The 15,098-nt window shown below is 42.6% G+C and overlaps 1 long non-coding RNA gene across 3 annotated transcripts; it reads right to left on the bottom strand.

Annotated features, from left to right (window-relative positions):
• Nucleotides 1-4,550: 4,550 nt before the first annotated feature.
• LOC125940191 (uncharacterized) lies at nucleotides 4,551-13,637 on the bottom strand. Of its 3 annotated transcripts, XR_007463419.1 has the most exons (4): nucleotides 12,677-13,637; nucleotides 11,703-11,806; nucleotides 7,757-7,975; nucleotides 4,551-5,479 (listed from the first exon to the last, which is right to left on the bottom strand). It is a non-coding gene; the product is annotated as an uncharacterized LOC125940191 (long non-coding RNA). The 3 variants fall into 3 exon arrangements; XR_007463420.1 differs by having other exon boundaries at nucleotides 11,703-13,637; XR_007463421.1 differs by having other exon boundaries at nucleotides 11,690-13,637.
• Between the last annotated feature and the right edge of the window lie 1,461 nt (nucleotides 13,638-15,098).

Here is a 15,098-nt window from a genome sequence, read left to right on the forward strand (position 1 = left end):
TTATTCTTCAATTCTTCAATCCTTCTTCCTTCTTCTGGTTTAGTATAGTGATGGTGTTCATCCAGCTTTCTGGTAAACTTGAAGTCGTGAGGCATTGCGTATAAAGGGTCGCAAGCTTTTCAAGCCTCATATCTCCTCTATCATTGCATGAATCAACGTATATTTTGTTTTCTCCAGCAGCATTTCCCCTGGTCATGTATTTCAAGACCCTTCTAACTTCATCGCTAGTTATAGAAGGGTCCTTTGTATCCTGTTCCTCACCACTTCGAAAGAAAGTAGCTTGGCTGCTCTGGGAACTGTACAGGTCAGTATAGAATTCTCGCGCTGCTTCTATTATGTCATCGAAATTGCTGATGATATTACCCTGCTTATCTTTCAGTGCATACATTTTGTCTTGTCCTATGCCTAGTTTTCTCTCACTGATTTCATGCTACGTCCATTTTTTTGTGCTTCTTCAATCTTTTCCAGGTTACAATTTCGGATATTCCGTACTTTCTTCTTGTTCATCAGTTTCTACAGTTCAGCGAATTCTTTCTGATCTCTAGAGTTGGACACTTTCATGTTTTGTAGTTTCTTTATTAGATCATTTGTTACTTAGGAGAGCTTACCTACTGGTTCCCTTGATGCCTTACCTCCCACTTCAATTGCTGCTTCTGAGATCAACCTAGTTACGGTTTCATTCATTACCTCTATGTTGTCTATCTTCCTGTTCTAAAGCTGCATATCTGTTTGCGAGGACCAGCCTGCATTGGTCTGCTTTTACCATTACTGCATCTAGGTCGGCCTGTTTCTTAAAACATTCTCTTCAAATTCTTTCTCTCTTCAAATTGACAGAAATCCCAGACCTCACTAACCTATGGTCACTGCACTTTACCCTACCTAACTCTTCTACACTCTAAGAAAAAAAGGACTAAATGGGGTATCGAGGTTAGTCCTTTTGGGGACTAACTGGCCTTCCACATCCATTCGTCTTTTTGGGGAGTATCTGCGAGGGGATGAACTGTTGCTCCCTATGCGGTTACTCCATCAAGAACTAACAGTTGCCCTTTTCCGTTGCTCCTCAAGGGAGTAACGGTCATTTGTTCCGATGCTCCGCAAGGATGGAATTAACGAAATTAGTCGTTTATACGCTAATAAAAAACTATTGAGGTGACAAAAGCTCCCCGGTGTAGGATTCGAACTCACGCCCTCGCGCAGACAAGTCAGGTACACTACCCACTAGACCACGGCAGCTCGCTTGACGGGCAGGTTTCTAAGACATGGTTAAGCATTGAAACGCAGGTGTAGCAATGCAAGAGACTCGGCATTTCGTGTATTCTGTGCGGGGAGAGTCTAACACTGTCTATTTGCAACCATGCGATTGCAAAAAGAAATTTGCCCGATTATGCGATGAGACATTACGCGATGTACGTACGTGTAGTGAGCGCATATACGGGGCACGCAAGACGACATTGAAGGCGAACTTATCTGTCACTTAGCTTGCCCCGTTTCAGCCACGTATCGCTTTACTTAAGTATGTAATCTCTTTGGAACAGAAGGAACTTAGGTACTATTGACCAAGAACATATGGCAGTCCATCAATAACTTGCGCGTTTAATGTATCGTTCACTTAAGGCTTGCACACAACTTGCATGGTTCTTCACACTCCAAATTTTAAGTTTCACGCATTTTTCTCACGGAGAGACAAAGTGCTGCTTTGCATGTAGTTTAACAGACAGTGCACGAATTTCAAATTATTTGCGATTTATAGACAATACCGTTTTGCGCGCACCGCTTCATGACACGGACTAAAACAGCGAAGTGCATGGGGAGTAGCTGTTGCCGTTCGTCCTGCCGTTGCCCTCTTTTCGGCCCGGGACTAAACACTTACTCCCCAAAATTTGCACACGACACGCACACTCCTGCAGTTACTCCTTTCAAGGACGAAAGCGCCCTTTTTAGGACTAACAGCCCAATTACTCCCGTTTTCACCGGCATTTTTCATAGAGTGTATACATCCTGCATTATGCTGGGATCGGTAGAGAGTATGAAATCTATTTCGTTCCTTGCTTTTCCATTAGTGCTTTTCCAGGTCCACTTCCTGTTGCGGCGCTTCCTGAAGAAGGTATTGATTATTCGGTGTCAATTCCTTTCCGCGAATTCTACCAACATCTCCCCTCTAGTGTTTCTAGAATCGATGCCGTAGATGTCAATTGCTCGCTCGCCAGCCTGCTTTTTTCCCACTTTTGCATTGAAGTCGCCCATGACTACAGTATACTGAGTTTGCTCCTTTCTCATTGCTAATTCAACATCTTCATAAAAGCTACATTTCTTCATCTTCAAGGCTGGAGGTTCGAGCGTAAGCTTGCACAATCTTCATTCTATACCTCATATTCAGCTTCATTACGATGACTGCTACCCTCTCATTAATGCTGTAGAATTCATCAATGTTGCCCGCTATGTCCTTATGGACTAGAAATCCTACTCCGAATTCTCTCCTATTTGGAAGACCTCTGTAGCAGATGACGTGGCCGTTAGTCAGAACTGTATAAGCCTCACCAGTTCTTCTCACCTCACTAAGGCCAATAATAACGTTGCCAGGTTCAGTTTCCATTGGCGGCCTGTCCGGACCCAGAGATTCTTACCACCCTCTGCCGCGTCGCAGGTGTGACCACCACCTTGGTCAGTTGCTCCGCAGCCGCTGGGGACTGAGGGCCGTGGGTAAATTGTAGGAGCCATTAGGTAGGTAGCGGCCGAATACTGCACCAGGGAGGCCAATTCCAGTTCTGGTGAGGGAGCGACTTTGCTGAAGCTTAGTGGGCCTTCCTAATTTGATTGCACGTTGACTAGTATAGCTCCACTAGCTGTCGACGATTTTTTCCGGTGTCAGGCGCCACTCCATGCCTGAAAGTGTAGTGAGCTGCAGGAGGATTCTCACCTATGACCTTCAGATTACTATACTATACAAAATAAAAACAAACAGAACATTACACGTCTAGGTATACAACACCATAATCATCCAACTTAAATGCAGGATGACTCTAAATTAATGGCCATTGAAATATCATATGCGGCACAAACGCCATGAACTGTCTGTTCGTACTCTACATCTAATATTAACGCACGTAATAGTGCCACTGAGAGCCTCATTGATTTCAGAGATGTACTATCAGACTCGCTCTCACTTTGCGGTCAAAACTCTTGCGTGCGACTCACGCATTAAAAAAAAATGTGGTTGATCCCTCTTATATAGGAATCGGTATAGAACACGAAAGTGAAACGTGTCTTCACAGAAGTAGTGTAATGTTTATTGCACATTGATATATAATGTCTATTGGTGTTTTGTGGCTAAAGCGCCCTTAGGCGTTGATGCACCCACGCTGACGCCTGGTGGCACGTCTCCTCCATCACGACTACCAACGTCGATGACCATGAGCAACCGTCGTGCATATGGAAGCTGCACTACGCTGCACATGCTAGCACAACGCGAAAGACGAAGCACGTAACTGACACACTAATACAACGCGCAAGACAAAGCACGTAACTGAATCGTCACCGAGTCAAATCAGCGCGTACAGCGCGTCGTAATTGCAGCCTCCGCGATCAACTTCAGAAACATTTTCAGAGCTAATTGCGGAGGCCACGCTCCGCTGTGCTGAGTACGGTGAACGCCACCTAGGTGGCGTTGGTAGTGCTTCTTGATGCCAGCGTCCCTTCTACCCAAGTAACGCAAAATGTTGCCATAACGTTCTCTGAATGTGCACAAATGTCGGCGTATAACGTTGCCTACATGCTGCTAATGTCCTCTTTTTTGATCGCCACACAACGTTGGGTCGTAACGTTGTGGCAGCGTTGAGCAGCACATTCACGACGTTAACATAACGTTAACAGAACTTCCTGGCAACGTAATGTGGATGTTGCCTTTGTCACTTGAGCTTTCAGGCAACGTACGTATGTGACGTTCAAGCAACACTCAACTGACATTGCAGAATATTTGTAGACATGCATAACAGCAGTGCTGTCAGCATGACACGGCTGACAGCACCGCAAACCCTTAAATTTATATTTGCTTGACAGATAATTTACTCTAGTAGTTTTCATGTTGCATATGCATGAAAATGTGAAACAAGAATTAGTGAAAAACAGCGTTTATTACGTATATATCTTGTGTAGCTTACCAAGATATCTGTGTACCTTACCTTGTGGTAAGGTACACTATACACGTAAAATAATGCTGTTTTCACCAGTTCTTGTTTACATTTTCATGCATATACGACATGAAAACTACTAGAATGCATTATCTGTCAAACAAATATAAATTTAAGGGTTTGCGGTGCTGTCAGCCGTGTAATGTTGACAGCGCTGCTGTACGGGCAGCTCATCTGTCTTGCACTATATATAGTACCAATGCGCCCTAAGCCAGAATCTTTAAAGTGTTTCACATGGTGGTTTGCCTGACTTGTCTTGCTGTTGTCCATAGCACAGCATATAAATGCTAACTGCAAGTAAAAGTGCACAATGCAAAGCTGCGAAGTGGTTCATAAGAACAATTTTTCATTTCGGCTATAACAGCAAGAGAAGCAGCATGCACGTCCAATGTGCAGAGGTTCTCGTATAAAGGTTCTCGCAGCAGGAAAGTAAATATATTCCACAAATGTTCATTTCCTTAAACATATCATTTAAGCTTAGACCACAGAAAAAAATCAGTCTTTGCTTCCGACTTACTGCTCTAAAAATCATGTGTCGGTAGCTGCATGTGCTTTCAAGAAATTGTATAATAGCCAACATCAGCTGCTAAGACCAAACGCTAGTATGTAGGAATTGTTTGTGCAGGAGGAATGTGGTGGTTGAATATGCACCCATGAATATGCATTGGTCCACCTTAAATAATAGTGAATGCCATAGACAAACCTGGTTATAATCTCAAACCATGCATTTATTTACTGTCTGCTTACATCGTCCTGGCAAACAAATGACACATAACAGTAACTTAAACACTGATAACACACTCATAACACACTTAAATATATTTTCTATTAAACATCAAGGTCTTCTATCGCATATTAAGACTCTACTAACAGCTACAACTACAACACAATATATTTTGCTTTCCCATGTAGGTCAGACTTCGAAATCTTTTGCTTTGTGTCGAGTTCCCTTATTTCAACGGCAGAACACAATTTATACTTCTTAATAACAGCACAAATACTGTCCTCCATCACTTTGTAATGTACAACACAACACAGTAACACTGCGGTTGGATACTATCTCCTGCCAAGCATCCAGCCGGTCTTTTTGCCTAAGCTTGCAGACATGGCAGCAAGTGTGAAGTAGTCAACACAGCCCAAGGCGTAGAGTAACAGAAAGTCATCCAAGCACTGACTGCCAGCCATCACTTTTGCAGAGGATGGCCAGCAGCACAAGTGATGCACACATGCCTCCCTCGGTAGCTTCACTTGCATCCAGACCTCACTGGTTTCCAAGTCAATAATGCGGTAACCTGCAGAGACATCAATTACATCAAACTATAAAGTGCCATCTGAAACACTGAAGTAAGCCATGTTTACTGTGAAAACAGGCTATAAAAATGCTTACAAACAACTTAAGCTTCGCATAACTGTGAAACAAACAATAGTGACTTTACACAGGAGAATAATGCAAAACATCAAAAAGCAAATTTCAGTAAAACCTAACCATTATAGCTATAAGTTTGGACACAAGAGCAAGGAAAGCACAATAAACAATACCCACAACTTCCTTTATTGCGCTAAGCAGTTAAGACGTTAGTATCAATATATTCCTTTAACATAAAGCTTCCTTGCAATGCCACGGCTGCTTGTTACATCCAGCTCAGTCTTTGAAGAAAACAAAAATTAACAAATGATGTGAATGCTCTACCACGGTACCAAAACCACATTTCATTCGTGATGAAAGAAAGTTCCAATGAGTGAGTGATAAATTTGACTTGTTGGTACAACATATTGGTGAATTGCAGCACAGATATTGACGACAGAAAAGACGAGACAATAGACGTGTGCTGACTTCCAACAAAAAGCTTTATTTTCAGCGACCCATGTTTATAGCCGTCACTCATCACATTGCACACGCGCAATTCACACCCTTAGGTAGGTCAACTCTGATAAGTGTACAGATGCTGACACACATAGAGCCAAGTTGCGCAATCTTTTCAGCTTCAATAATTTCACGTGTTAGTTGATCACCGCTACTGCTGACAACAGTACACCGAGCAAACCATGGTTCACTGGCACATGAACTGCAACAACATGCAAGCCAACTGTCATGCACGTTTTTCTTGACATTATAGAGTGTTCTCTCAGCTGGTCATTGATACAGCGTCCTGTTTGGCCTATGTACTGTTTACCACAAGAAAGAGGGGTACAGTAATTCATGTTGCTAACATAGGTGACGAACGGATTTTTGTGCTTTTTGTTACACTTGTGTGCTGCCCTGAAACATTTCCTTTGATTACACTACTTTATAAGCTTCTGAGGTGCAAAGAAGACAACTTTAACTTTGGAACGATCTGCAGTTTTCACCATATTGTGAGACAGCTTATGAATGTATGGTATGACAGCCACTTTAAGTCGGTCAGATACTGGAGTGATCACATGGCAACCACTCGGTGCATGCGCTTTTCAGAGTAGAGGTCATGTGGTCACTGCATCTGACAGACATAAAACTGGCCGTCATACCCTACATTCATAAGCTCTCACAATATCAAGAAAATTGCATATCATTCTAAAGTTGTGTAATCAAAGGCAATGTCACAGCATGCCACACATCTGCAACAAAACACCAAATTCCGTTTGTCACCTGTGTTAGCAATGTGGTTTATTGTATCCCCCTTGTGGTAAACAGTATATAGGTCAAATGGGACACTGCATCAATCACCGGCTGAGAGAACACTGATACAATGTCAAGAAAAATGTGCGTGACAGTAGGCTTGAATGTCATTGCAGTTCGCGTGACTGTGAACCGTCGTTTGCTCAGTGTACCGTTTCCAGCAGAAGCGGTGATCAACTAACACGTAAAATAATTGAGGCTGAAAAGATTTCGCGACTTGGCTCTGTGTGTATCAGCACACCTTCTGTACACTTGTCAGACAGTTTACTTTCTTCCTAAGGGTGCGAATTGCGCATGTGCAATGCAGTGACTGACAGCTATAAACATGGGCTAGCAAAAATAAAGCTTTTTGTTAAAGAGTTGCCGCATGTCTCTCGTCTTAACTCTTGTGTTGTTGCCTACATCTGCACAGCAATTCAGTGCCTGAACGACCAGCTACAACTACGCTACAGGTGTTGCATATCGGGAGAAGGGTTGAATATTGCTCTACACTGCAAAAGTTGCCGTTGCTATCCGCGGATGACGAATACGGAAGTTCTGGCCTTGAAAAAACCAAATTAGAACGCGAGCTTTTGGAAGCGGTGTTAATCGAAAATTCTGGACCTGATAAGTAGGTTAGCGCCACTTCACAGGCACTTTTAAACAAAGAAATGCAACTCATGAGTAGCCACAAATGAGCTGGTATGTTAATTCTGCTTTTGTTTCTTCTTAGGCTACCTAAACGCGAAAAACTTTGTCACTCGATTCAACCGCTCGGCCAAAACCAAGCATGAGAAGATGATATTTTTCTCCTCAGGGGTACCACATTTCGAAAGATATGCATCAAATGAATCTGAAAAGTTAATCATTTCGGTGCAATACATGCATTGTTACAAACATTACAAAAACTTGAAAAAATGTGAATGATACTTACTACCCACAGCTTCCAATTTATCGGGGCTCAATGTCGGCTTCTCAACAGCATTGCCGTCCTTCAAGCACCGACAAGGAGCCCTTGTGATACTCCTACACCGAGCGCCAGGGCTCCCCACATCAGTTATGTCAGTTCTTTGCAGAAGAGGGAATCCCGGCGATGGCACTGGAGCAGGCCCCAGTTATCGTTGCCAATGTATACAACATTTCCTAGGTGTACCTGCAATAAAAGATGGCAGAGACACATTAAGACAGCTTGCGTGTGGGAACGTGAAAGCACCTTTAGTCAACCAAATGGCTGCAATGTGACATGCACAGTGTGACACGCACTAGGCACACCTTAAGTCAGCCAGAACCAAAGAGCTGCCGTGGCGTAAGGGAAGCGTGCTCCTTTCACACTCCAGGTTCTATTCCTACCCAGTCTGCACAACTTTCTTATTAAAGCAATTAATTTGCTTTGTTCACATGAACCTACCTAAATTTCACATTACTCCAAGCGTTTTGATGTGCTTTTATTGCTTGTGCAATAGGCCATCGGTTTTATGTCAATAAGTGCTGGTAGCAAAAAGAAATATGTCTAACCGTGCGATAAATGTAACCGGAAATGGCAGGTACGTCCAGTGGCATTAGTGTGGGGGCTGCACACAAAATTATATAGCTTACCCTGTTTCAAATTTATTTTAAAGAGCAGTTTCAGTGAGCCCAAGTAGAGTCTTTCAGCTTTTTGCAGTGCAGAAACAGGTACAGTTTGTGCCAGCCAACCAGATGAAGAGCTCTCCTAGTAACTGTCTCTAATCACCCTCTCAGCAATTAGTGGTAGCCAAAGTATAGCTTGTATCTCTACAACTGACACATGTCCCATTTCCTTAATGTGGTATTCGTCACAGATTTTGATGGTCAATTGGTTGCCATAGAGGAACAATCGAAATTTGGCGCGCAGCACCAGTCGTGTCAGTGCATTGTCAAGTGGCACGAACATATTTCTCCCTTGAGTGAATTATGGTGCTCTCCTGGGCACATGTTGAGGCACCAGCCAGTCTGCCCCATGTACATTTGACTGAATATATACATGATCAAAGGAACAGACTATGCTACCCCTGACGAACACAAGACAAATTGGGTTGCATCTTTACCTCAGCAAGCCTCAATTCTCATGTGGACTGCTATGCACGCACATTTCCAGCGAAAAATAAAGTAGGCAGGATATGCACGACAGTTCACAAGTGAATTCAGAAAGGCGAGCAGGCAAGGGAGGTTTGCTTGGTTAAAGATACCACCAAATTTGTCTAGTGTGTATGAGAGGCAGCTCACTGTATTTTTTTCACAACTGGTCAAATGTACACAGAGCAGACTGGCCGGTAACTAAATGTGCCAAATAAGTTCCCATATTTCACTCAAGAGACCAGCTTGCTCATCCAGTTTGGCCGTGCATTGCCGCGATAGGACTTCAGGCTGAATTAAGATCATCTGTTTTCACCTACGGTGAAAAATTGACACGAGAGATCAGTGAGGCATACCACATAAACAAGACATGCGAGCCAGACCCCATGATCAATTCATGAAATAAAAGGCGTCCTTTCTAGATGACAAGTGATTGAAGTTAGTCTGCGCCCATATTTACTTTCCTTTTTACACAAATATCATTTATTGTGATTTTATGCCTTTATATTACAACTTACGCCTTCCCTCTGAACGAAATTGTGCACAACATAAGCACACATCCAGTGTTGCTATTTTTAATCCTTCCATCAAAATAAATGGTCAGTTAGCAGCAGTCATGTTGTATGGTACCCTTTTCCTCCCCATGTAAATTCTATCCTGAAAAGTTACATAAACTGACCAGCAAACTCATACGTACACTACAAATTTCACCTAGTAAACACGGCTGGTTCTTAGAAAATGCACAAATACGGTGATAGGTATCTGTTGGCATACTGTAGCAATAGTAAGTGCCAGTTAGCTTCAACACTAGACAGTTTGAGTATAGCATATGCAACTAATAGCGTACGCCTATATGCTATAGTGCAGCGTACGCTAAACAGCACACATTTATTAGTTTTAGTTGGCCTGCGAGATCTTCCGATCTCAGAGGCCATATGCCATCGTCGCACCTATCTCTCGACTTCACTGACAGGTGGCGCTGATATATGTCGGTTTCCCTGGTTAGGCTTCGTGTCGTTCGAAATGAGAAGCGATCTCGAAAACTCCACAAGGTTAACCATATTACACTGTTGTCAAAGCGGCCTGACGGTAAGCGAAAGTTGCTTACACAGTCATTTTCTACGAACGAAGCGAATTCTGCAAAAGCCACGCCAAATTCAATTCGAAGTGGGCAGCGGGGACCACCGCCATGTTTAACGTAAGCTACGCAAACCACGCACAGACGGTAATGCTAAATCTGAGAAATAGCATGCATACGCTAGAGGTCGGATAGCGTTCTGCACATGCGCAGTGATGACCCACTATTTTATATTGTACACAATGACATAGCGTACGCTAAACTAAAACTGTCTACTGCTGCAATACTTCAGCTGTCAGGCATCTACAGTGCTTATGACACCACAGAAGTGTAAGTGCACAACAAAAACAAGTGGCGCATCAACCATAAATTTGACTTGAGAGTAGTGACAACATAGGCCGTTTCATGTAGCTAAAACACTAGCCAATATGTAGAAAGTATATGCACAAGTATACATACCTATAGATATTTGCCTACCTAACTTAAAACTATAAGAGTTGCAGTGCACATGATGCTTATTCTAGACACTGGTATTTTTGACAAAAATACTCTTAGAATCAGATATAATGTTCTTTCAATTCATCCAGCCAGTAAATGAAGTCGTACACATATCATTATAATTTGGACTTGCAGGTTGAACATATTCTGACCTGAGCAGCGCCAAGCAGAATGAATAGACCGAATGCCCACTGTGCTGACCAAATACACAGGATGAAACAGAAAATATGGAAAGGGACCCCAAAGTATTAGAAATACTTCTTGACAGCTGTAGAATTAGGGCTTGTTGGTTGATTGTCACTATTAAAATTACACTAAAGCCAATAAGATTGTTCTGTATGGTGTAGTTGAAATCAAATTCATTTGACGAGCAACATTGCAATAACCAGCAAACATGGCAAGAGCAAGCAGACATGTGCGAAATAGTGTGCTTTTTTAATAATAGAGCATCAATACAATGAGCTACCTACCAGTTAGCTATGTGTTCTATGCTGTATTGACTTGAAAAAAAGAGAAAAATAATGTAACTGGACATAGACTCGCAACTCCTACAATGCCTACTTGCATGAATGGGGATAGCTTGCCAAGAATATTAAAAAATGGGAGAGAAAAAAGCAGGCTTACTAGAAAACACTTCAGAACTGTAGTAACTGCAGCACAGTGAATACTGGCCTTAATGTATCATTTCAAGAAGTTTGAGCTCATCAAATGTGTATTTTCCAGTGGCAGTTATTCTTGGAACAAGACAGAAATAATCGTGAATATGAATGTTAAACAATGGTAAGCACACTGTGTGCTTACACCTATGACATATCTGGCCCATTACACTTTGAATTCTTATATGCGCAGAAGCTGCACAAGAGTGTAGTGTAAACACTAAAAATTCGGAAATAAAATCCTACAGCATAGGAAACAGTTTCAAAACAATAAAACCAAAATGAAAAGTAATAAATAGTGTGTACTAAGCAAAATTAAAATGTAACTTGCAGCCAAGCGATTGATGCAAGAAAAAATACTTAACATCAGGACATGTTAGGTCTACTTTTATATAGAACACAATAAGGTGTGCATAACAGCTATGAACACAAATAAACAGCAAGTTGCATAAATATTTAGCCTATTTAGTAAGCTGTGTTGACTAATGTCGATTAACTTATCCACAAATGATACCAAGATGCTACTTTTTGGAACACGTACACTACATACATACCTGACCCGACCATCCAGATTATACGTTGCACTACGGCAGGCATAGCCAAGGGGTCTGGTGGCTCCTCCGTTATGTAGGCACTGTTATGGGTCACAGCCTCGCCACTATAAAATAAGTTCTGTGTTAACTTATAGCAGTGGCACACAGCTTTATAAAGCTGTCAAATTGTCTAGACATGCATGGAGCATCTAAATATAGTCACAAAAACAATGTTTGCATTATTGCAGGGTGGCAACAGAGCACAAAGTAGAAGTCACTGATGAATGTCTTGATAATGGGGACCCTTTGATCACAGTAAAATTATTGACACGCAGCAGCACATAGCAAAGAAATGTTTGTTTACAAAACAATTAATTTTTTTTTTCATGACTCAGTTTAACTTTCCCCTGTCATGTTTAGTTACATATAAGGTATGTCAAAACATCTTGTCTTAAAAAGTAAGTTGGACTAGTAGCAAGCTGTGATTGCTTAAATTTTTTTTCTCTAAAGCTGCCGTAAACCGAAAACTTCGTAAGCAGATATTATTTACAACGTTGAGGCAAGGAAACATGGCAAGGAAACAAGTTTCCTTGGACAAGTAGATATGAAACAAGTTTCCTTGGACAAGTAGATATGAAACAAGTTTCCTTGCCATGTAAGCAAGGAAACGTCATTGCAATAAGAATCGGTAAAGAGGCAAATGAGTCATTATGCAACTTCAGGAGAAAAGCGGGAGCTCACGCGCCGCACGCACATGATGAACACGATTATTTTCGAACGTTATATTTCTCATCGGAAGAAAACGTTTATCAAGATTTTCAATTTCGCATCGAAGCAATAAACTTGCGTAACTAAGCGCTGACAACCAGCGTTCAGCAAGCATCAGCACAGGTATCACTGTTGTCGCGGGACTTCTATTTCATACGCTCGCGCACGCTATGCACACACGAGAAGCTCACACAACACGCGCGTAGTTAGCCAGCACGATTACTTACCTTTTGAATGGTACGACGCGGTCGCGAAGCACTCTCCAAGTTGCCGGTGCTGCGTCGACGATGTTACTCCCCGCATACATGCCGCTGCGTAGTGGACGAGCTGAGGCGCGCTAACACACATTCTTTGCGACGTCCACCCAACTTTCCAGAACGAGAACAAAGAAACCGCACTCCACGGCATAAAATCGTTGGGCCACATTTGCCTGGCGCGCCACGCATACGGCGAGTTTGCAGCGTGACACAAGGTATCTTCAGGCACTTCTGTGCACGCTAACTGCGACCTACTTCATAACAGCAAACACAAAAACACACGATCAAGCAAACGCGACGCTCGTAGCACCCCGCACATACGACCGCCATCACAGAACACGGAGGAAAAACAATAGCGCCACCTGCATACTTGTGAGAATGTTGTGGCCTCTGTGATGACAAAAATATTAACCAGTACACTCGCATACTAAAATTTTGTGCCGGGTTACACACAACTACGTATAGATGTTGTGAGACAAAATAACTGTAGAACAATCTATATTTAACACTATAGTTTGGCGTAGAAAGAAATTCTAAAACGTATTTTACCTTTGAATTGCTTCCGCCATCTGCAGCCAGCATAAGCATGGCCTTCGAGATCAGCTTCGGTTATCCTTATCAAGCCGTCGCTGTGGCCTGATTTGAACGGTTTGGGCTGTCTCGAAGCTGTCTCGAAGCCAATCCATGACGTTTAGCGATGCTGCCTACTTTTCCTACGCCGTCACTTAGTTTTAGATAACTTTCTGATGTCGTGAACATGAATTGTTGCCTCAGGAATTGTTGACACGATATCGGAGGTACAGATGTGCAGTGTTCGATGTTTTCGTGTGCGTTGTAACTGTTTCAGGTGGAAAGGATCAAATCCACGAGGGTTGATAGCTCGTGTGGCGCAGGTTACACCCGTATCGTCCGCATTTCCTTTCGTGTCGGTGTATTGAATGTGCGCGGGTTTTACTCCTGTCGTCCGTACCTTCTGTGTTTATCGTGCGGCTCGCGAAGATTCCTCCTAAAAAAAACATGTCTGCTGCGTGCATGTGTCCTGTGTGGTGTGTGCAACAAATGTGCGCTGGTGTACGGTGTGTTTGCAGCCCTATTGGTGGCTTATAGTCCTTTGCTCTAGTGCCGTTTCTATGATGTAAACTATACTTGAACTGAAAAAAATGCACTGTTTTTTTATATGGACAAGTAGATATGATCTGTGTGTATCCACTGTGCAGTGTGCATGTGTTCGTCATTTTTATGCAGCTCGTATCATGGGGCTTGTGCCTGTTCATGATGGCCCTTGCTTAATGTTTCCACTTTTAGGGGCATGTGGCGTGCAAGCAGTCACAAAGACTTGTGCATTTGGTGTGGAAGAAGGGAATACTTTTATGCGTAACTTTGTCTACTATAGGTGAACCGTTGCAACAATTAGCATTTTTTCCATGTGAATGCTTCTGCCATTTGATATAATTTGTAGCAGATCTTATCTGTGGAGAAGCATAATAAACATAATTTAACATGGTGTTCCTTAGAAGATATTAATTACTGCATAACCACTATACATCTCCATACCTCACTGTATGATAAAGATGAATGTTCAGTTGAAAATTACAATATCTTATAGTTGCATGAACGTATACATGCGAAATGCTACAGCAGCCTGGCATCACATAATTGTCAATATTGGTGACATCCGGCAACGTTCTGGGAACGTGCTGTTTTGTAACGTTGCTACATTGATACCATTTACACGTTAAATTGATGTTTACACGCAACGTTGACACAACGTGGGTGTCAGGACGTTGCTGTGACATTTATTTATGACATCACTTGAACGTACAGCTGGCAACGTACATTCAACGTTGAGGTTGGCTGTTTAACGTTGCCTGACATTTGTTACAATCAGGCAACGTTTACGCTACGTTCTGTGTTACTTGGGTAATGCTGGCATCGAGGCGTCGTAGTGCTGAGACCACCGAAGCGTTCACTGTCGGTGCGCGTTAGTGTCATAATGCAGTACTTCTCTTTTCTGCTCGTAGGCGGCGGCACCGCCCCGAGCAAGAGCGCGGGTACACGGAGGAGTGTTAGATATATAAGGCGCGTCTGTGTAGCTCTCTGCAAATGCGCTTGTGGCGCAATGGGTTAAACGCTCGGCGATCTATCATCGCGGACCGAGAGGTCGTGGGTTCGATTTCCAAATTTTGCATGTTTGTGGAACTTTTTCTTCTGGTTTCTTTCTTTGTATTATGTTCGTGTACATTGTTAGCTGACGTATTTCCGTGACGGAAATACGTCAGTGAAGTCTTGGTGGACCCCGGCATAAAACACTTTCGTGTTAAAAAATTATCGAACGGAACACTACACGTCTACGCATACAACACCAAAATCCTCCAATTTAACTGCAGAATGA

This window comes from Dermacentor silvarum, chromosome 9, assembly GCF_013339745.2.
Source record: "Dermacentor silvarum isolate Dsil-2018 chromosome 9, BIME_Dsil_1.4, whole genome shotgun sequence".
Classification (NCBI taxonomy): domain Eukaryota; kingdom Metazoa; phylum Arthropoda; class Arachnida; order Ixodida; family Ixodidae; genus Dermacentor; species Dermacentor silvarum.